We start from the raw sequence: 22,452 nt of genomic DNA, 5'->3' as shown, positions 1-22,452 counted from the left end.
GGAACAATGCTAACATAAAGGGTCTCTAGGGAGGGATTGGGGTGGGGGGAGGGGAAGGGGAAGGGGGATTTGTCTGCCGTGGGGCTGCCTCTATCAAGGGGGCTAGGGGAGGGGAGATTTGTCTGACAGGGGGCTGCCTCTATCAGGGGGGCCGCCACTATCAGGGGGGCCGGGGGTTGTGGAGTGGGATCTGTCTGCTGGAGGGCCAGGGGGAGGGGGATTTGCACATTGGGGGGGCCATGGGGACCGCTGCCTTTGCCATGTGCATTCTTTACACTTTATTTTTATTTCAGGGGAATTGGGGCTGCCTCAACCGGTGTTCCCTGGTTGAAATGGGGGCTCAGCAATAACCCCTGGTCAACCTCCCTGTTTGGCCGCAGTTTGTTTTCTCTCCCTGCCACATTAAATGTGTGGCGGGAGCCTCGGGATCCATGTAAGAGTCGTGGGCCTCTCGCCGACATCTTATGCATACCAGAGGAGTGTTGTTATTTTATCGAGGCAGACCGCCTTCTTGGTCGACCGCAATAAAATATTTGCACCAAATTGCCAAGTAATTACCTTTTTTGCATGCATTTGCATTATTCTTGCATGCAAATTGAATGCAAAGGAAGTCATTGTAATAAGGGAGGGTATCTGGGTGGGGACATGCAAAATATTGCATATATTAGAGATGTGAATCGGAACCGGAATCGGTTCCGATTCACATCATTAATTTTTTTTTGTGCGGCCCGATCGCGGTTTTATAGGCTGCGCCCGAGCCGATAAACAAAAAAACCCACCTGACCCTTTAAAACTGTTCCCTTAGCTTTCCCCACCCTCCCGAACTCCCCCAAAACTTTTTACAAGTACCTGGTGGTCCAGTGGAAGTCCCGGGAGCGATCTCCCGCTCTCGGGGCCGTCGGCTGCCACTAATAAAAATGGCGCCGATGGCCCTTTGCCCTTACCGTATGACAGGGTATCCATGCCATTGGCCAGGCCCTGTCACATGGTAGGAGTAATGGACGGCCGGCACCATCTTTAAAAATGGCACGGGCCATCCAGTGCTCCTACCATGTGACAGGGGCCGGCCAATGGCACGGATACCCTGTCACACGGTAAGGGCAAAGGGCCATTGGCGCCATTTTGATTAGTGGCAGCCGACGGCCCAAGAGCGGGAGATGGCTCCCGGGACCCCCACTGGACCACCAGGTACTTGTAAATAGTTTTCAGGGGGTTTGGGAGGGTGGGAGAAGCTAAGGGAACAGTTTTAAAGGGTCTGGGTGGGTTTAGGGATTGTTTTGGTGTGCCGTTTTTCCCGCCCTCCCCCAAAACGATAAGAGAACCCCAGGAACAAAATTGTGGGGTTCTCTTATCGGGAGCCCCCGATTTCTGACGATTTTGAAAATATCGTCCGATATTTTCAATCGTCCGAAGCCCGATTCCCATCCCTAGCATATATCATATGATATAATGCACATTAGAGTCTATTATGCTTTAAGGCCATAACATAATTTGATGATTGACCCAGCACAACAGGACACTGCCTTTGATTCCATGACCTTCCAATTTTTTGAAGGGTCTTTTATAAGGGAATTTGTCAAATGCCTTCTGAAAATCCAAATACACTACATCAACCGGTTCACCTTTATCTGCATGTTTATTTACACCTTCAAAAAATTCTAGCAAATTGGATAGGCAAGACTTCCTTTTGCAAAAACCACGTTGACTCTCCCCCCTATTAAAAAATGTCTATTTATGTGGTCAGTAAACAGAAGAATTATCTAAAGGTGTCATATATAATCTTTCCAGCCCAAACAGGTCCCTTTTATTCACATGGGCCTGCAAATAAAGAAATGTTTATTCTCTCAATATCTAAAAGTGAAAAAATGTTATCAGATACATAAACTTAGATTTAAGGGTAGGGCAAAGGTCCTGCAATATTATTTGCATTTCTTTAAGAGGGCAGAATTTATTTTAAAGCAAGTTTTGGTCTTGTGACAGATTTATGCTTTGTTCAAAATTAGTGCTACCGTACTTCAAAAAATGCCCACAGACTTGTTTGCACACACTTTTGTTGCAAAATGTTGATCATTTATTTCATAAATGTGAAACTTAACTGAGCATGGAAAATACTTGCAATTTTGCTAATTTCTTAGCCCATTGCTTTAATTTGGCTCTCAATCACAAGACAGAAACATTCCTGATTACATGAGCAGTCTCTCCAGGAGAGACTTTTTTTTTTTTGCTCAACTGCACGAGAAATTTTAAATCGTACAGAAAACTAGAATCTTATAAATGTGTTCAGCAAACTGAGAAATAATATACAAACATCAGGCAAATAAAGAAGAATAAATTAAAAATGGCACATAGGAAGACTCGTTGCACCATAGGTCTGAAAGGCAACAGGGATGTGATAAAGCAGAGTTGCTTATCTGTAACATGGGTTCTCCTGGGATAGGAGGATGTTAGTCCTCACACATGGGTGACATAATCAGATGGAGCCTAGCACGGATATCTTTTGTCAAAGTTTGTAGAACTGAGCATGCCCAGCATCTACTAACCATGCATCCACATGGAGTCCCTCTTCAGTCTGATATCAGAGAATCAAGTGAAAAATAAAATAATAAACATATGAGAAACCCAACTCCGCGGGGTGGTGGGTGGATTTTGTGAGGACTAACATCCTGCTGTCCCAGGAGAACACCTGTTACAGGTAAGCAACTCTGCTTTTCTCTGCGACAAGCAGGATGGTAGACCTCACACATGAGTGAATCCTTAGCTGCAGGATGCTCCCAAATAACCAACAAAAACCAACAAGCATGTAACTAGGTGCTAACAGGCACAACAACAAGTGCTGTTGGTAGCAAAGGGAGGAAGCCTGAACCTGAAAAAAGGGCCAGAGGCTGGAAGAAGTGGGTTTCACAGCTGAAAAACATTCCAGAGGACAGACTGGCCAAAACTGCTATCGCATTGGCCATCCCTATCTATGCAGTAATGAGAAGCAAAGGTATGGAGAGAACTCCATGTCGCAACTTTGCAGATCTTAATCATGAGTACTGTTTGCAAGTGGTCCACTGAAGTCGCCATGGCTCTAAACCACCTGAGCTTGAACTTCATTAATCCTGTATGCTGAGGTGACCACCACCAGGAAGTTGACCTTCCAGGTCAAGAACTTTAGGTCACAGGAGTCCATGGGTTCACAAGGATCCTTCATAAGCTGAGCCAGGACACGTTGAGGTCCCAGAACACTGCCGGGGGCCTGAGAGAGGCTTCAGTTGAAGCAGGTCCCACATGAAGCGCCTCACAATAGGATGCACCGAGATGGGCGGACCATCCATCTCCTGATGGTAAGCCCCAATAAGATACACCTTCACTGAATTGGTTTTTAGGCCAGAATCCGAGAGGTGTAGAAGATAGTCTAGCAATTTTAGGATGGAGCAGGAGAACGGGTCTAAACTGCTGACTCTCACACCAAGCAGAAAAGCACTTCCACTTTAGGCCGTAAGATTTCCTAGTAGACAGCCTCCTGGATTCCAGAAAGACTCGGGACACCTCGTTCGAGAGTTCCCAGGGCTATAAAATCAAACTTTCAACATCCACACCTTAAGGGACAAGGCCCGGAGATTAGGATGATGCAACCTGCCCCAATCCTGTGTGGTGGGTTCTGGAGCAGTGCCCAGACTGATCGGTTCCCTCAGGGTGAGATCTTGCCGGAGAGGGAACCAGCTTTGACACAGCCAATAAGGGGTGATGAGAATCATGGTCCCATGATCCTGCTGGAGCTTCAGGAGGGTCTTTGACACTAGCGGAAGAGGAGGGTACGCATACAGGAGGCCCTGCCCCAAATGTATGCAAAAGCACCCGATACCTTCCTGCTACCCTCCCAGAATAGGGACCAGAAACAAGCTACCTTCCTATTACAGGGGGAAGCAAAAAGATCTACCTCCCGGGTTCCCCAAAGACGTAAGATCCGATCTGCAACCTCCTGCTTCAGAGACCATTTGTGGGGTCAGGCAACCCACCACCACACTCTCCAGTCCAGGAAGGTACATGGCCCAGAGCAGGATGCCCTGGGACAGAGCCGACAACCATATCTGAACAGCTTCTTAGAGGAGGTACAATCTTGTACCCCCTATTTGTTGAGGTACCACATTGCCACCTGGTTGTTTGTCCAGATTAGGACCACCTTGTTGACTAGGCGATCCTGAAATGCCCAGAGTGTGTCTTGGATCTCCCGGAGCTCCAGGAAGTTTATCTGGTGTTGAGCTTCCTAGGAGGACTATCGACCTTGGGTGTGGAGCTCCTCCACATGACCACCCCACCTGAGATGGGAGGTATCTGAGGTGAACACAGCCTGAGTTGGGGATGCCTGGAATGGTACCCCACCTCCAAGTTGAACAGGGTCTCTCACCATGACAAGGAGACTGGAGGTGCTGAATGATTCAAATGCACCCTCGATGATCCTAGGTGGCCTGGCACCATTTGGAGCGGAGAATCCACTGAGCTCTGCGCATGTGTAGATGAGCAAAGGGAGTTACATGGACATTGCTGCCGTGTGCCCCAACAGCTGCAATATCTGGTGCACTGAGACCTAATGACTCCGAGAGATCGCTCTTTCCAGGGCCATTAAAATGAGCGCTCGGTCGGCTGCCAGTAATCAAAATGGCGCAGGCAGTCCATTCTTCCTATCATGTGACAGGTCCAGCCAATGGCACCGGTAACCCCTGTCACATGATAAGGGCAAAGGGCTGCCAGTGCCATTTTGATTACTGGCAGCCGATGGCCCAAAAGTGGGAGATCGCTCCCGGGACTCCTGCTGGACCACCAGGGGCTTTTGGCGAGAGTTGGGGGGGTCGCATTTAATTACATTTCAAAAGGGTTGGGGGTGTTTATTTTTGGTTTTTTTTTTTTTTACTAAATTGGCCATGAAAAAAATGTTCTGATTCAGGGTGGACCGAAATGGCTCACCCTGGACCCGAAAACGAAATGGCAATGAAAAAAATGTATGCACACCACTAATACTAACCTTACTGGACTAAACATTTTCCATTTATTCACTTAAATTGATTAGTTGACTACAATTAAAATCTTACTGAATGCAGATTAACTATTTTAATCATGGTCTATTACAATTCATAGAGTCAAGCAACTAGGCTGAACCTCTGTCGCACATGCAAGAATCAGTTTATGATGATTTAAGATGTAAATCCTCTCCGGCACAGTGACTGCGAAACACTGTTCTATGTCAGGGGACCCAGCCTTACATCATCTGCAGACAACAACCACACAGTGTGTTTAATAATAAGACAATATATGGACATCATAATTTATATTGAAGCATATTTCTACATTTTCATCTATGGCTATTCATCTCATGCAGAGATAAAATAAATCATCTCTAATTTGCTGCTCTCTTTGTTGAATTCTGTATTTTTGCTCATAATCTGCTCATACTACCATAGTTGATATGTTTTAATCTATGCAGAGCATTTTTCAACAACACATCTTATGAAGTGGACTCTGTCCTCGAAAGCTCATGCTTCAATAAACTGGTTAGTCTGTAAGGTGCCACCCGACTCTTGTCATAATAGCAACCTTTGATATTTATATACAGATCTTGGCATTCAAAGTCTCAAACGCACCACACATGAAATTCATTCATCAAAATAGCTCAGGACTCAAAACATAATCAGGTTGTATCAATTAAGTGTATCTTGCTCATTTTAGCCCCTTGCATGTTATAATTATGTCTACTTGGAATGGAGGTTAGTGCATCTAAAAACATTAAAAATATCAGTCGATGAGCTAAAGTATGCGCTGGATAGATATACTTATAACACTGTGGGAGCTACACAAATGGGAAGGATATGTTTAACTGATGGATGCCTAATGGATTGGCTCTGGGATTATATGCACATCTGGTAAATGCAGGTGTTCATGTCTGTTTTTATTTCTTTTTGCTTTGTACAAAAATTTGGAAAAGTTATGTGGTGGGGAAGACAGAAATACTATTCATGAATCATAATGATGAACTCTTCTGGTTGTTCTTGTGCTATTTCTGCTTCTCAGCAGAATGAAGCATGTGCAGCCTGGTTTCCTAGCTGGCAGAGGGAGGATGTCTTAAGCACATTTGATTGGAATGAAAACAGAGAAATAGCTAAAGACAGGTAGAAAAGTGAAGAAAGAACAAATCCTGACAGATGTAAAAGAAATGAAAATAATAAGGAGATAAAAAAAAGAAAGAAAAAGATGGTGTAGGGGAGCTTGGAAGACTATATGGGCTTATGTACTAAACATTTTTCCCCATAGACACTTTCCCTTTAATGCAGAAAGCCCTCTTGCAGTCACCTTCATGGACTCTTATTTGGAGCCTCTGCCTGCCTATTATCGTTTCTTTCATATTTATTGCATGTCAACATTACTGTTGCATTAGGTGACGTACAACATTTACTGGTCAATTTTCAAAGGCTTGCGTGTGCCAAAACCAGGAGATCCACGTGTGACTCGGACCCGCACGCTCCGCGTGGATTTTAAAACCAGCGCAGGTAGGCGTGTATCTCCTGGTATGTGCATAAAATTTTTTCTCGACAAAAAGGGGGGGGGGCCGTGGGCAGGACATGGGTGGGCCGGGTCTGTAGCATGAATCTGGGGCATAAGAATTTATGCGCACAAGTGCGTGCTGGGGTCCCCTACCACATAACTTTACTTCTGCTATAGACAGCGTATAAGTCATGTAATATAAAAATCAAAGCTAGCTGGTGGGGTTTTAAGGGTTGGAGTAATAGGGTGAAAAGGAGACAAGGAAGTCCTCTCCTTTACTGGGGTGACTTGGTAGCGAACTTGTTAAAAGGCCTATTGCGTTGCCGCATTACCTCACTGAAATTCCCCCACTTATGCACTTGACACTGCATTCACATGCACATGCGTGAGACAATATAAAATCGTGTGTGCATGTACTTGCAGATAGCCGATTTTATAACATGCATGCATATATGCGCATATACGCGCGTATGTTATAAATCAGCATGGCCATTTGCACATTCCGGCAAGCGCGCACATGTGTGCATGCGAGCAGGTCTTAAATTTCACTTCCTAATTAGCACATCATAAACAAATGACATGATGTAATAAATCTGACAACCAAAATTCACAACCCACTCCCAGCTCACATTTAACCCTCATCCTCTCTCCTGTCTAAAACATGAAGCAATAAACATTATAAATCACTAGGCCATATTATTTCAGAACAATAGCCTCACTAAAAATCATGCGTTTAGTCCCTTTTTAAAATACCAGAAACCTTGCAATAAGAATATTTTATCAGGTAAAGTATTCCACAAACGGGGAGCAGCAACAGAGAAAACTTCTCTTTGGTCCCAGTGAACCAAGCCTCATATAAGGCCAGAATTGTAAGAGAGATTCTTGAAAGGACCTCAAATATTGCACAGGTTACACATAATGGGGGCCAATATTCAGACAGTTTGGCTAAATTCGAGTCTTAGCAAGACTCAGGTTCTGAATTTCCTGCTGCTCTGAACACCTCCAACTTACCTGGTTAACTGTTTAGCCAGCTAAGTTGGAGACATTCTGAGGGCATATTAACTGGGTCATTTATCAATGTGCACGTTACTGCCCTAATGCATGTGATAAAAAAAGGAGAGAAAATATTTTTACTGCACGGGGGGGGGGGGGGGGGGGGGGGGAGAGAGAGAGAGACTGACTTACTTTATGTACCACTTTAGAGGGGCATTTTGAATCGGGGTGGGTTTTGGAAGGTACAAATCTACTCCTCTAGTTATACTTTTCATCCATTATAATAACTACAAATCTTTGGTGATGTCAATTTTACTATGAACACCTCAGAATGTTTGTGTAACACCACCCTCCCAAACCCATCTCCATTCAAAATGCCCCTCTAGAGTGGTGCATATTAGGGATGTGAATCGTGTCCTCGATCGTCTTAACGATCGATTTCGGCTGGGAGGGGGAGGGAATCGTATTGTTGCCGTTTGGGGGGGTAAAATATCGTGAAAAATCGTGAAAAATCGTGAAAAATCGTGAAAAATCAAAAAAACGTAAAATCGCAAAACCGGCACATTAAAACCCCCTAAAACCCACCCCCGACCCTTTAAATTAAATCCCCCACCCTCCCGAACCCCCCCCCAAATGACTTAAATAACCTGCGGGTCCAGCGGCGGTCCGGAACGGCAGCGGTCCGGAACGGGCTCCTGCTACTGAATCTTGTTGTCTTCAGCCGGCACCATTTTCCAAAATGGCGCCGAAAAATGGCGGCGGCCATAGACGAACACGATTGAACAGCAGGAGGTCCTTCCGGACCCCCGCTGGACTTTTGGCAAGTCTTGTGGGGGTCAGGAGCCCCCCCCCAAGCTGGCCAAAAGTTCCTGGAGGTCCAGCGGGGGTCAGGGAGCGATTTCCCGCCGCGAATCGTTTTCGTACGGAAAATGGCGCCGGCAGGAGATCGACTGCAGGAGGTCGTTCAGCGAGGCGCCGGAACCCTCGCTGAACGACCTCCTGCAGTCGATCTCCTGCCGGCGCCATTTTCCGTACGAAAACGATTCGCGGCGGGAAATCGCTCCCTGACCCCCGCTGGACCTCCAGGAACTTTTGGCCAGCTTGGGGGGGGGCTCCTGACCCCCACAAGACTTGCCAAAAGTCCAGCGGGGGTCCGGAAGGACCTCCTGCCGTCCAATCGTGTTCGTCTATGGCCGCCGCCATTTTTCGGCGCCATTTTGGAAAATGGCGCCGGCTGAAGACAACAAGATTCAGTAGCAGGAGCCCGTTCCGGACCGCTGCCGTTCCGGACCGCCGCTGGACCCGCAGGTTATTTAAGTCATTGGGGGGGGGTTCGGGAGGGTGGGGGATTTAATTTAAAGGGTCGGGGGTGGGTTTTAGGGGGTTTTAGTGTGCCGGCTCACGATTCTAACGATTTATAACGATAAATCGTTAGAATCTCTATTGTATTGTGTTCCATAACGGTTTAAGACGATATTAAAATTATCGGACGATAATTTTAATCGTCCTAAAACGATTCACATCCCTAGTGCATATATATAGTGTCAGACTGACTCTATACAGAGTCTGACTCTTTCGCTCTCGCTCACTCTTTCTCTGTGAAGTGAAAAAATAGCATAGATGCAATAAATTTATCATGCCTTGTAGAAATTGCCTATGCAGAAGCAGGGTAATTATCCTTACCATGCCTCTTTTTTTATCGCTGATGTTATTTCTGCTATATTAACAGCATTTTGATAAATCTAGGCCTCAGTTTGCTAGATAATTTGTCTGGCCAGCACTGATATTCTGAGTTAGTCAGATAACTTATCCAGTTAAGTCTGGTCATGCCAGATAGCAGTCCTAAAGTTAGCCAGATAGGTTAATCCGGCTCACTAGGACTGTATCCAGGTATATTCAGCAGACTGCCTAATCAGCAGCGCTTTGCTGAATATCCATGACAATTTATCCGACTTTGTTTACCCAAATAAGCTGTCCACCCATGGTACTATTGAATATTGACTTCAGTGAGCCTAACATTAAATATGAAGGGGGCCAATTTATGTCTGGCTTCAAAACAGCAAGTAAGAAAGTCTTAAAGTGTATTCTGAATGATATAGGAAGCTGATGGAGATGCCATAAGATTGGGGAAATATGATCTCTGCATTCAGCACTAGCGACTGAGAACCTTTATGCAATGAGCTATGGTCTTAGTCTCTGAACAGACTGACGAGCAATCTTCTGGGGATTTTCTGCCAAATCAGTATCCGGGAATCTTTTGGAAGTCGTTTCTTTTTCCCCATTGAGTAAACGTGGAAGGTGGAGGCTGCCACTGGCCTTAATCCGGTACATTTTTAAATTATTATTTAAGAAAATTACAATTGCTAACAATGCTTTTTTTTTTGTAGCTGTATACTAGTGTGCAGCAGCTGGAATCATGTGTGTATTGTACAGTAGTGGACAGTAGTAATGATTTTTATTTTATTTTACAGAAAAGTAGAATAGTTTCTTGCTCCTGTACAGAAGAATACTAAAGACAGCTATGGCAATCAGTGTGATGTACTATTTGGCAGCCGTTGGCAGTGTGCCTATCAGAAAAGGATATATTTTTATTCACTCATTTGACCTGTTTGTTTTTCCTCTCTTTTCTATTGTTCCTAATTGGGCAGTCTAGCTCAACTCCTCCTGCCTTATTGCCTGCAATGAGGCTTTTAGAACTGTATCTATTCAGCCTGGGGGGAAAAATACATCTGTCCACATCTGCTGGCATTATGTAGAAGAGTCTGTGAATATTCTCTTTCAGAGTTACAAATTCCTATATGTTTCTATTCCCACCTGCCCTAGATTGATGGTCCCTGTGGCTAACAGAGAAGAAGGAAATCCCATTCAGGAGTGCTATAATACCATTGTAAGGCAGGTGTCATCATGCAACCAGCTCTAAAGTATCCCTCTCTCCATCCTTTGAATGACACGTGCTGCTATTATAGTGCCCCCAGTCATAAACACCTGCAAGATTAGAATCTGAGTTGGGACACAGACCCAGTTTTTTTTTTTACTATGGCAGAACATAGTGTGTTCAGCCAGCCCTAGCAAATAACACTTTAATGACAATCTAAATGTTACTGTAAAACAAGTTGTCACAATATTTCAATACTTGCTTTCAGAAAGTGGAATATATTGTGGGACTTTTTGATTAGAAACATTTCATTGTGACCCCAGTTTGTGAAGATTATGCAACAAAACATGTTTTCTATTTGCTGCTACTGACCCAACAAATTGTGGGGTGAATTTTCAAAGAGTTACATGAAGAAAAATTGGCATATACATGCATTAGTATCCTGTACTCGCAAAGGGATTGATTTTAAGACCCGCGTGCGTGCGTCTATGTGCATGCAGTGCACATGGATGCGGGTATTTTATAACATGTGCACATTGGCGTGTGCATGTTATAAAATACGCACGTGTGCGGGTGGGTAGCCTCCTCCACTCGCGGGGGGGGGGGGGAGGGTGGATTTTAAAAGGCCACGCACTGCGACTGGAGTAGGGCTTCACCAGTTCCCTCCCAGTCTGCTCCAATTAAGGAACAGACGGGGAAGGAAATTCTCTATACCCCTACCTAACCTTTCTATCCTTTCACCTCTCCTCTCCTCCCCGACTCTTATCCCCTTCCTAGCTACTTACGTTTTTTTTTGTTCAATTACTTACTGCTCCTCAGGTGCATAAGTAATCTCCGCGTACTGGCTGGTTGCTGGTGTGTGCTTCCCTAGACAACGTCAAATGGTGCCGTCCTGGCTCTCCCCATCCCTCCCCACCCAGACCACACCTCCCAGCCTGCCCCTTTACAACAGCCCTGCACTTCGGCGCGTAACGGGGGTTACGTGCCTAGCCAGGCCTGTACGAAAATGCGCGCACCGCACACAGGGCCCAGCCACACACATAACTCCCGTAATTCACGCACGCAGGGCTTTTAAAATGTACTTGATAGTATTTTACAAACATCAAAAGTACATACATACTTTAAGCTTTGGGACCACATATATGTGCAAAAAAAGAGTTGGTCTAGGTGTGTTCTGGGCAGGGCTAATACTTACAAGTGTAAGTTGCTATTTTACAAGAGATGGGTACATTTGGCAAGCTACTTGTATAGTTTTATATCTGCTAATTATCTTGTGCAATTGCTATCAGATTTGCTTATTGTGTACTATTGGCTGGGTGGGAGATCTGGCAGAACGAGGGGGAATTCATGCTGAAGAACCAGGAGGGTTTTGATGACCTGGAAAAGGACTGGGCGAACTGGTGGAGGCATCGGAAAACTGATCATTTCTATTATGAGTGCACATTTTAAAATAGATCGACTTCCACAAGTAAATTGGGTTTTAAGTAAGTCCTAATTTATTTTAGCAGGTAAAATATACACGCATATATTTTTAAGATCAGTAGGAAAAGCATTCAATGCATTCAAATACTCATTCTCAATGCATTGCATGTGTTCGCAGGGTAGAAATATGCAAATTTTATAATACACGCATATCCTATTCTTGCAGGTTATAAAATACTCTGGTAGGTCTTTGCACAGCCATATACATGAAGTTATTCAGCTGCCTGGAGTTGTTTCAAAGTTACCCTCTGTATGTTTGCTTTCTCTAAACATCACCAATAATTGGTATTGAGAGCAAAGTATGTTGTAGGTATTAATGCATGCTTGCTGCATGGAAGCAACAACATTTTTCATGCTTGATGTTTTGAGATGTGAACTATGGGGAAAACAACAAAGGGTCATGACCTAAGAGACACAGTATGAGAACTTGAAAAAGAGCCTAAATACTAGGATCTAAAGTTTAGCAATAAAGACATATCTTTAAAAGTTTACATAAGCTTTATCTTAATTCCAAGACAGCAATGTACATCCATTTGTTTTAAATTTTTTACGTTATTTTTGTAGCCACATGTGAATTTAATTTGGCGAATCAGTTTTACCCAGTTCTTTCATTGTTATTTCCATATTCTGCAGCTTATGGAGAGCTGGAGTTGATGAAACATTTAAGAAACACTTTAGCGCCCCCTGGTGGAAATTGTCTATTCTAAAAGGATTCATTATTCCTCAATGTAGCACACTTCATTCATAAAATGTAATTTAATTTTTTTTGGTTTATCTTTTGAAATTACTAAGGTATAAACTTTTTCATGTAAATACTGAAACAAAATATAATAAAACAGAAAGGTTTTTCATTTCACAGACAAAGGTAGCCCATATTCCTTAGCAGTACAATAACTGTTACATCTCATACAACACATGCACATGGAGGATAACTTTCAAACAACTGCTCGCAGCAGCATATATGTGAATATATGGCTGCACATAGATTTACTATAGTATTTTATAACACATGCAGAGGATATATGCGTGTGCTATAAAATATGTATATATCTATCAGGCGGCATACACGCGTATGAAGGCTTATATGCAAATATATGCAATGCATTGAAACCATGTATATCAATGTATTCAACGTCTGTACTTTACTCACCTATTTTAATGCAGAATTATAGGTCCATATTGCTATACATTTTAAAATATTTTTTAAAGTCCCATGAAGAGAAAAAATCTTTTCCAAGAATGATTCTAATAGCTTACTGTTCAAAATCACTGGTAAGCCAAAAGTGACATTGAAAGCAAGAGCAGAAGACCTATTACTTGTGAGGCTGAGCTGCTGGAAAAGACCCTCTGATCAGGCAGATTGGTCTATCACGGCTTCAGAAGCACGTGGTTGGTGTTGGCTGCAGCAGCCCCATTGCCTGCAGAGCCATATGTCCAACATCAGCCTGTACCAGACTGAGCCGTTGGCTGCTGCTAGAGACCAAGCTGGCAGGGCCAAAGATGGGAGCTTTAAATGCCACTGGAGATCAGGCTGGAGGGACCGAAGGCAGGAGCCACTGGCTGCCACCAGAGACCAGGCTAGTGGGGCTGAAGAGTGGAGCTGCTGGCCGCCACCAGAGGCCAGACTGGTGGGGCCAAAGGCTAGAGCTGTTCAGCTGGGACCAGGATGTATATGTGTATGTATTTGAAATCAGGAGGGTGCTTCTGTGTGTGTGTATTTAAGATTGGGAGTGTGCTTCTGTGTGTGTGTATGAGTATTGTGAATATGTATTTGAGATCGGGAGGGTGCTTCTGTGTGTGTGTATGAGTATGTGTGAATATGTATTTGAGATTGGGAGGGTGCTTCTGTGTGTATGTGTGTATGTGTGTATTTGAGATTGGGAGGGTACTTCTGTGTAAATGTATGTGTGTGTGTTTGTGTGGTGTGTTTATGAGACAGGGAGGGTGCTTATGTGTGTATGTGTATGTATTTGAAATCAGGAGGGCGCTTCTGTATGTGTGTACGGTGTGTATGTGAGAGAGGGAGGGTGCTTCTGTGTTTGTGTGTGTATGTATGAGTATGCTTCTGTCTGTGTGTGGGAGAGATGGAGCATGCTTCTGGCTGGCTGTGGCTGAGAGAGAGAGTGTGCTTCTGTCTTTATGTGTGTGTGAGAAAAGCATATTGCTTCTGACAGGGTGTATGTGGGTGGAAGGGAGTAAGGAGAAAGTTTGTGCATCCAGTCTCTCTTGCTAATGTATGACATTCTTAGGATGACTGGAAATCAAACATTCCCAGGTATGGAGAATACAAGATTTTTTTACCCTTATTATTTTTAATTATTGGATGTTATTTGATGTGCCTTCCAAACACCAAAAACATATTTCAAAACAATAAATTTAAAAAAAAGTTTTTAATTATTGGATCTTCCATTTGTCAGCCTTTTTGAAATATTTGTTCATTATTTTAGTACTGTTTTACTATTGTATTATATATTTCTTAGTTTTATTGTTTGATATTTTATGAGGAATAGTAATGTTTTTGTTTTTCATATACAGTGAAAACTGCTTGTTGCGGTTTCCAGCTCAGTTTTTGTCTGCACATTTATTTATATATTTTGGTGACTAGAATAAAAAAATTCTTAGGATGGAGAGTGATGATTTTTTTTATTAGTTGTTTTATGTGTTTGCTGTTTTGAAATATTTTATTGGTGTTTGTTAATATTTTAAACATTTTTCAATGAGATTGTATTTATTGGATGTTCTATTTAACAGCTGTTTTGAAATATGTGTTCATTTGTTTAGTATGGTTTACTAATTTACTTTATATTTCTTGATTTTATTGTTTGATGTTTGTTGTGGAATGATTACTATTTATCCATTGTTGCACTGTATACAGACTCTGGCTTGTTGCAGTTTCCAGTTCAGTTTTTGTCTGCACATTTCTGTTTATCATATATGTTGTGTCTTTATTCTGAATATGATGAGGGCCTGTATCAGGCCAAGGTAAGGTAAGCATATGAGTGGGTCAGATAGCCATGGGATGGTTTTGAAAAAATCCCCAGGCTGACATTTTCCTGCAATCTTCCCCTGCTCCTGATGCAGAACTTTATGAAACATGGCTCAGTGTTGGAGTGTTTTGAATGGTTGATCAGAGTAAAGTATTTACCAGGATTATTTTCAGCCTATTGATATATTTGGCTCACCAATGACTTTTGAGAGTGAACTATTAGAATCCTTTTTGGGAATGTTTTTTACTTGCCTGGGATTTAAAAAAATATTTTAAAATGTATAGCAATATAGACTTATGATCCTGGTTTCAGCATATGGAGCAATACTAATAGGCTGGCTGCATGGCTGTCCTGCAAACATAAATATTTCAACTGTCATATATACAGTGCATATTTATGATGTATTACACTAGGATCTTTGCCATTTTGGTTAACCTAATTGCATCTTTTCCCAGTTTATCTGGTACAGCTGTTGGGCATTTTTGTGATTGTCAAACTTTATATGCAATCATTTTCTGATTTCATATAAAATTGTGATACTCTAGGTTCTAAGCCCAGCAACAAAGATACATGGAATGGCTAAATCATAACAATATTTATTAAATCTAAAGAGTTGTACAAGTCTATACAGAATAAGAATAGCCAAGCAATAAAACAACATTCACTTGTAAACTTAAAAGCTTATTTCTTTAAGTCATCTATATGTTAACTTCGTTATTACACTTCATGATTAATAACTGAGAGATATATTTTCAGAAAGCCACTGAGTGGCAACTTAAAGGTGAATTTTCAAAATGTTATGAGGTAGATCTTTAAAAAGTACGCGCGCACGTACTTTTGTTCGTGCAACCGGTGCAAACAAAAGTACACCGGATTTTATAAGATACGCGCGTAGCCACATGTATCTTATAAAATCCGGGGTCAGTGCACGCAAGGATGCGCAAAATTGGCAGCCTGTGTGCGCCGAGCCGCGCAGCCTGCCTCCGTTCCCTCTGAGGAAGCTCCGAAATTGGAGCAGCCTCGGAGAGAACTTTCCTTCTGTGTCCCCCCACCTTCCCCTCCCTTCCCCTATCTAACCCACCCCCCAGCCCTACCTAAATCCCCCCCTACCTTTGTTGTGCAAGTTACGCCTGCTTGAAGCAGGCGTAACTTGCGCGCGCCGCCTCGGCATCCCCCGGCACAGGTCGCAGTGCCAGGGGACGCGGGACTGCCTTCATGGCCCGCTCCCGAACTGTCGCCACACCCCCGGACCCACCCCGGACCACCCCCTGACCCTGGACATGCCCCCAGACACGCCCCCTCCCACCCCTTTTACAAAGCCCCGGGACTTATGCGCGTCCCGGGACTTTGCGTGCGCAGAGCTTTTCAAATCTAGCCCTATGTATGTATTAATTACTCTATATGTGTGCAAGTAGCTTCTACTCATGTATAAATGTCAAAAATACCTGCATATTTTTGCTTTCAAATACATATACACATGTGAAATAGGGGTGGTCTAGCGGTGTTACAAGGCAGGGCCAACAGTTGTGCACAATAGCTGCTATTTTAAAAGATATGCATGTATATTTTCTAACTTATTCGTATATTTTTACACCTGCTAATTATCTGGTGTAAGTGATATTACACATGTTTTTTGTATAGTATTGACTGTGTGGGAGGTCTGGGTGAAACAGAGGACGTTCAGACTGAAGAACCAGGAAGGTCTAAATGACTTGAAAAAGGACTGGGCAAACTATTGGACTAATTGGTAAACTCTTAATTTCCTTGATGCATGTATATTTTAAATTTGGCCCACTTAAACATGTAAATGCGAATAAAATCTAGTTTACTTTCAAGCGTAAAATGTACATGCATATAGTTTTAAAATTGGTGGGTAAAGTACATGCGTTTATTGCATTGAAATATCTGGTTTCAAGGCATTGCATGTATTCGTGCATTGTATGTGATATGCGCATGTTATAAAATACCATGGTAAAACGTACACACGGCCACACATATGTTGCTGCATATGGTTGATTGAAAGTCAATCTTCCCTGCCTGCTATGTTATAAGTAGGCATATTTTCAACTACAACCTAGCATTGCCTTGGCATTGGCATGCATATTTTTCACAGAAATTTGCTTCACCCTGCAACATGCAACAAGCAAACAGAATGTTAGGAATTATTAGGAAGGGAATGGAAAATAAAACAGAGAATGTCATAATGCCTCTGTATCACTCCATGGTGAGTCCGCACCTTGAATACTGTGTGCAGTTCTGGTCACTGCATCTCAAAAAGGATATAGCTGCACTGGAGAAAGTGCAGAGAAGGGCAACCAAAATGATATGGCGCATGGAATGGCTGCCCAATGAGGAAAGGCTAAAGAAGTTAGGGCTGTTCAGTTTGGAGAAGAGACAACTTAAGGGGGGGATATGATAGAAGAGTACAAAATCATGAAAGGACTAGAAGGACCAGGGGGCACTACATGAAGTTAGCAAGTAGCTCATTTAAAACAAATTGAAGTAAATTCTTTTTCACTCAGCACATAGTTAAACGCTGGAATTAATTGCCAGAGGATGTGGTTTCAGCAGTTAGTGTAACTGGGTTTAAAAAAGGTTTGGATAAGTTCCTAGAGGTTAAATCCATAAACTGCTCTTACAGTAATTAATAAGCAATAGTAGCTTGTGATCTATCTAATGTTTGGGTACTTGCCAGGTACTTGTGACTTGGATTGGCCACTGTTAGAAACAGGATACTGGGCTTTGATGGATCCTTGGTCTGTCCCACTATGGCATTTCTTATGTTCTTATGTAACATGGCACTTCATTTCTAAAGGGCAATTTTCAACAGGGTTCATAAATCACAGACACGTATAAGAACATGCACACAAAGTTAGCCTGTATTTTGTGAACTGCATGGAGGGAGCTATATAATTTATAAAATACCATGGATCTCTGTCCCAAAAGCATGCATGCATGTTTCAATAAATGCACATTTTTTTAATGTAGGAAGCTACTTACTCTCTTCACTTATTTTATAAAAGTACATGCACAATTTTAAACATAAAATAATTCTATGTCCATGTTAACACAGTTTTCACATGGAGGCAGGTATTTTATAAAATATGCGTGTACTTTCCTTATGAAAAGACTTACTAGTGCACTTACTTTTAATCACCAGTTTGTTAATACCGCCACAAGTTCACCCATACTTCTACTATTTTATCTAGACCCTCCACCATTTTACTCTGACCCTACCAATTAATGCAAACTGCCCACCTAAAAACTGTTGATAAAAGTATGATTTCATTTCCATAAATACACGTTTCCCCTCCCACTCCACCTCTTTTATGGTTCTTTGTTTTGTTCTACCCCTTTACAATCCTAGGCTAGTTTTCCCACCCTGATTCTTTGTTGGTTATATTGGGGTGTTTTGTCTCCAGAAAAAAAAATGTAAACATGAAAAATATAAATAAATTTCTTCTCCCATCCCATCTTTTTCTGGTTCTCTACCTTAAAGGTAGATTTTAAAAAGTCAGTGCTTGCGTCCATGTGCACGCGGTTCCCAGCACACGCACATGGATGCAATCATTTTATAACATGCGAGATTTATCTGGCCATTCCTACATATGGGTGCTTTTATTTCTGTGCATTCAAGTGGACTAACACGGTAGCCAAACTACATTCAGATATAAACTGTATAGATACATTAGTGAATTACAAGACTGTCATATGAAGAATTTTTTTATTGAATTACACATGAAACTGCCTCATACAGCACTTTGCTTTGTTTTTTAGATACATATAAGAGTACAGGCTAAGTGCCTGGGAAACTCACAAAACATGGTGCGGCGCACCCAGTATCACACCTTATTGCTCACACACACACAGCCTGAAAAGTCAGGAGCCTTTCTCCCCCCACCACTTTTTTCTGGTGCATACTACTAGCCCCAGTCCAGCTAGGGAGCGGAGTCTTACCTGGGAATAGCGGGGGAAGCAGGTTGGGTGATGACAAACAACTAGATCAAAGGTACGCAGGGTCGCACCATCCACCATAGTTGCCCAGTAGCTAGCGTGCAAGCAGCTCATTGGCTTTTGGGGGTTTGAGTTGGCCAGATAGCCTCGGCAACTTGTAGTCAGAGCCTTGATGATCAAGTGCTCAGATGGTGTCTTGGAGGTAATACAGAGCAGAGGAGGAGGAGGAGCTGAAGCAGGCATGGAGACACTGTTCATGCCTGCCTAGCGCAAAGGTAGTAGACCTCATGTACCATCTAGATACGATTTTAGAGAGTGCTGGGAAGGATCCAGCTATTGTAAATGTATACATTGATATATGTAAGTACCAATGACATAGGAGGTTCTGGAGGCTAAATTTAGCCTCTTAGGTAGGAAAATGAAATCCGGAACCTCCAGCTGCATTTTCAGCAATGCTTCCTGTTCTATGCTCAGGACCCCAGAGCCAGGCCGAATTACAGAGTCTCAATGCATGGATGAAACGATGGTGCAAAGAATTATTTTTGTTTAGTTTTTTTTAACTTTTTATTTAACAAATTTTCCAATAGACAAGAATGCACAAATACATCTGTATACTGCTTCATTAAATCAACAATTATTACAGGTAACAGCAAGTAGTAGATCCCCTTTTAACAAAACCTCAGTCAACCAGTCTGAGGGTAAGTATGATAAGGGCCCCATATATTCTGGTATTTAAAATGTTCATTCTTAACAGCAAAACATAAACGCTCAATATCTGATATTTCCCTGACTTGATCCCGCCAATATCTTTACCTAGGGCTAGATTTCCAAAAGGTAGCTATAGTGAATCTAGCAGCCAACAAAAGTTGACCTACTAAAGGTCGATATTTTCTGAGAACCGACGAACCCACCCATCTGCCAAGTAAACCCAGTGTGGGAGGAATACCAATAGGGTAACCCAGGATATCAGCAATTTCCTGCATTACTTGACATCAAAAGTGATGCATATTTTGACATTGCCACCACATGTGCATATATGAGCCCATTTCACCGCAGCCACACCAACACAGTGCTGCAACATCCCCATATATTTTTCCATAAAAAACGGGGCGTTTGATAAGTTCTAGTCAATAATTGGATCATAAGCTCCACCCATTTAAGACAGAAAGAGCTATGATGTGCCGTCAACCAAATATGTTTCCAGACTTTGGAATCATAAGCAGTACCCAGATCTGCGTTCCATTGTACTATCAATTTCTGGGGCACTTCCTCAGCATATCTGTGAAGAAGTATACCCCAGTCTATAGCCATTATCTGCTTGGTATAAGCATCTGGGTCACCTAAGTAGGTCTCCAGTTTAGACATCCAAATGAACATCTAAAACCTCCCACAATTTCTGATAATGGGCCCTTGAGAATTCAGGTAGTTTATATTCATCACATAGTTCTTGAAATGATTGAAAACCATCTTCATCCCAGAGTTGCATGATTGTACATAAACTCATACTCCTCCATAATTTAAATTCTGCTGAAAATGTATATCCTGAGACACAGGTATAGCCATAAATTGGAGCAATAGTTAACAGCTCTTTACCAGAAATCCCAAGAAAGTGCAAAACCTGAAACCACACCTTAAGAGTATGAGAGATAATGGGATTTTGCTACTAACCTGGTGTCTCACTGGAGAAGCCAGGGGGAGGGAGGGCAACATAGCTAACAAGCTGCCTTCTAGTTGCATACGCTCCAGCGCTACCCACGGGGTATCCCTATGACCTGCCAAAGCCTTAAGACATAGTAACCTAGCCACCCAATAATAAACTTTTAAATTAGGTAGGGCCATGTCACCCTGCCTCTTGGGCATGTACAACTGGGGAAGACCAATGCGCGCTTGATTATATTGCCAAATAAACCAACATGGAGCTATGTAAATCATCAACACCTTCAATGGAATTGAACAAGGGATATGTTGGAACAAATATAAGAGCCTGGGTAGGTTATTCATCTTGAGTAAGTAAATCCTTCCAGCCCAAGAGACAGGGAGATCCGTCCATTCCGCTAAGTTTCTCTTGATTGAACTAATTAAGGCCCCCATAATTATAAGCATAAAGCTTGGACCAATTTTTAGAAATAAACACACTCACGTACTTGAATCCATCAGTCGCCCTCCGGAAAGTACACAAACAGTCTGGCAGACAAACTATCTCACCCCATGAAAACACCTTGGATTTGTCCCAATTAACTTTATAACCTGCCAAATCCCCATAGTGCTCTATAAGTGCTAACAACACAGGGGCAGAGGTCTGTAATGAGTTTAAATAGATCAGAATGTAATCAGCATAAAGGGATATTTTGTGCTTGAAACACCCTATCTTAACCCCCCGAATCACTGGGTTTGAGCGGATAGCCGCAGCCAAAGGTGCAATAGCCAAATCAAAAAGCAAGGGTAATAAGGGACAACCCTGCTGGGTTCCATGCTCATTGGGAAAAAAAGGAAGAGAGAGAGAGCCATTAAATAAAAGCCGAGCTCTATGATTAGCATACATAGTGTTGATCCATTTGAGAAACTGGCTAGGCAAACCAATGTGATGAAGAGCCACAAACAAAAAAGGCCAAGATATCCGGTCAAAGGCCTATTCTGCATCTAAAGATAAGATGACTCCTGAGATTCTCCTTTTCTTAGCCAAATATTGAACAATCGTCTAGTATTAAAAGTAGAACTCTCTCTTTTATAAAGCCAGTTTGATCCCTGTGCACTAAGGAGGAAAGTACCAACTCCAGACACAACTGTAAAACTTTAGCTAGGATCTTCAGATATGAGTTAAGAAGTGAAATGGGTCTGTAAAAACCATGCTCCAGGGATCTCGCCCAGTTTTAAATGGTGGCGTCCGTTTGTTTAATTTAATAAGGATTTATTAGTCACCAATGCCTAGGCAGTAGGCGATTTACATAATTAACATGTTTAATAAATAAATAAATACATTTTTTATTTCTATACTGCCAATTCCTAGATCATAAGTGATGAACATTAAAACATCCATAGTTCAGTCCAAATGAGAAAAAAAAGAGCACAAAATTCAATAAGATATAACAGAATTATGGCAATAACCCATAGCTTCTTTATATACTAGCCAGAAAAGATAGGTTTTTAACATCACCTTAAATGCCTTTGTACAATACATCAATAACAATTCTTGCGGAATGGAGTTCCAAAGCTCTAGAGTGGCCACTGAGAAGGCGCGCTTACGCATGTCAGCAAACCTTACCTGATGGACTGATGGGACATCCAGCAGGCCTCTCTCTGCAGAGCTTAAGGTGCAAGATGGATTACCGATGTGCAGGAAGTCTTTTGCCCAAGGGAGAGATTGGCCCATTGAATTTCTGCCCCTTCCTCCTGAGCACTCCTCACCACTACTAAAAGAAAAAGCCCATTGGCCTGCCAGACTGTAGATACGATATAGGCCACAAATCTGACTTAGGCCAAGACCCATTTTCTCTGAGCCAAATTAATATGGAAGAAAACAGCAAGGACATTGGGGTTTCAACCTATGTCTTAAGACTTGGAAAATGCAGACATTACAGAAAAAAAATATATAATAAACCTTGTTTGATAAGGCCCTTTGTTTATCTTCTGTCCTGTCTGGAT

General features: G+C 42.4%; 1 protein-coding gene across 1 annotated transcript in view; it reads right to left on the bottom strand.

Annotated features, from left to right (window-relative positions):
- C2H8orf34 (chromosome 2 C8orf34 homolog) overlaps positions 1-22,452 on the bottom strand; it is a 624,237-nt gene that overhangs the window by 244,223 nt on the left and 357,562 nt on the right. The gene's annotated exons all lie outside the window — the stretch shown is intronic.

Source organism: Rhinatrema bivittatum, chromosome 2 (genome assembly GCF_901001135.1).
Source record: "Rhinatrema bivittatum chromosome 2, aRhiBiv1.1, whole genome shotgun sequence".
Taxonomy (NCBI): Eukaryota; Metazoa; Chordata; class Amphibia; order Gymnophiona; family Rhinatrematidae; genus Rhinatrema; species Rhinatrema bivittatum.
This window is presented reverse-complemented; position numbering and strand designations above follow the sequence as displayed.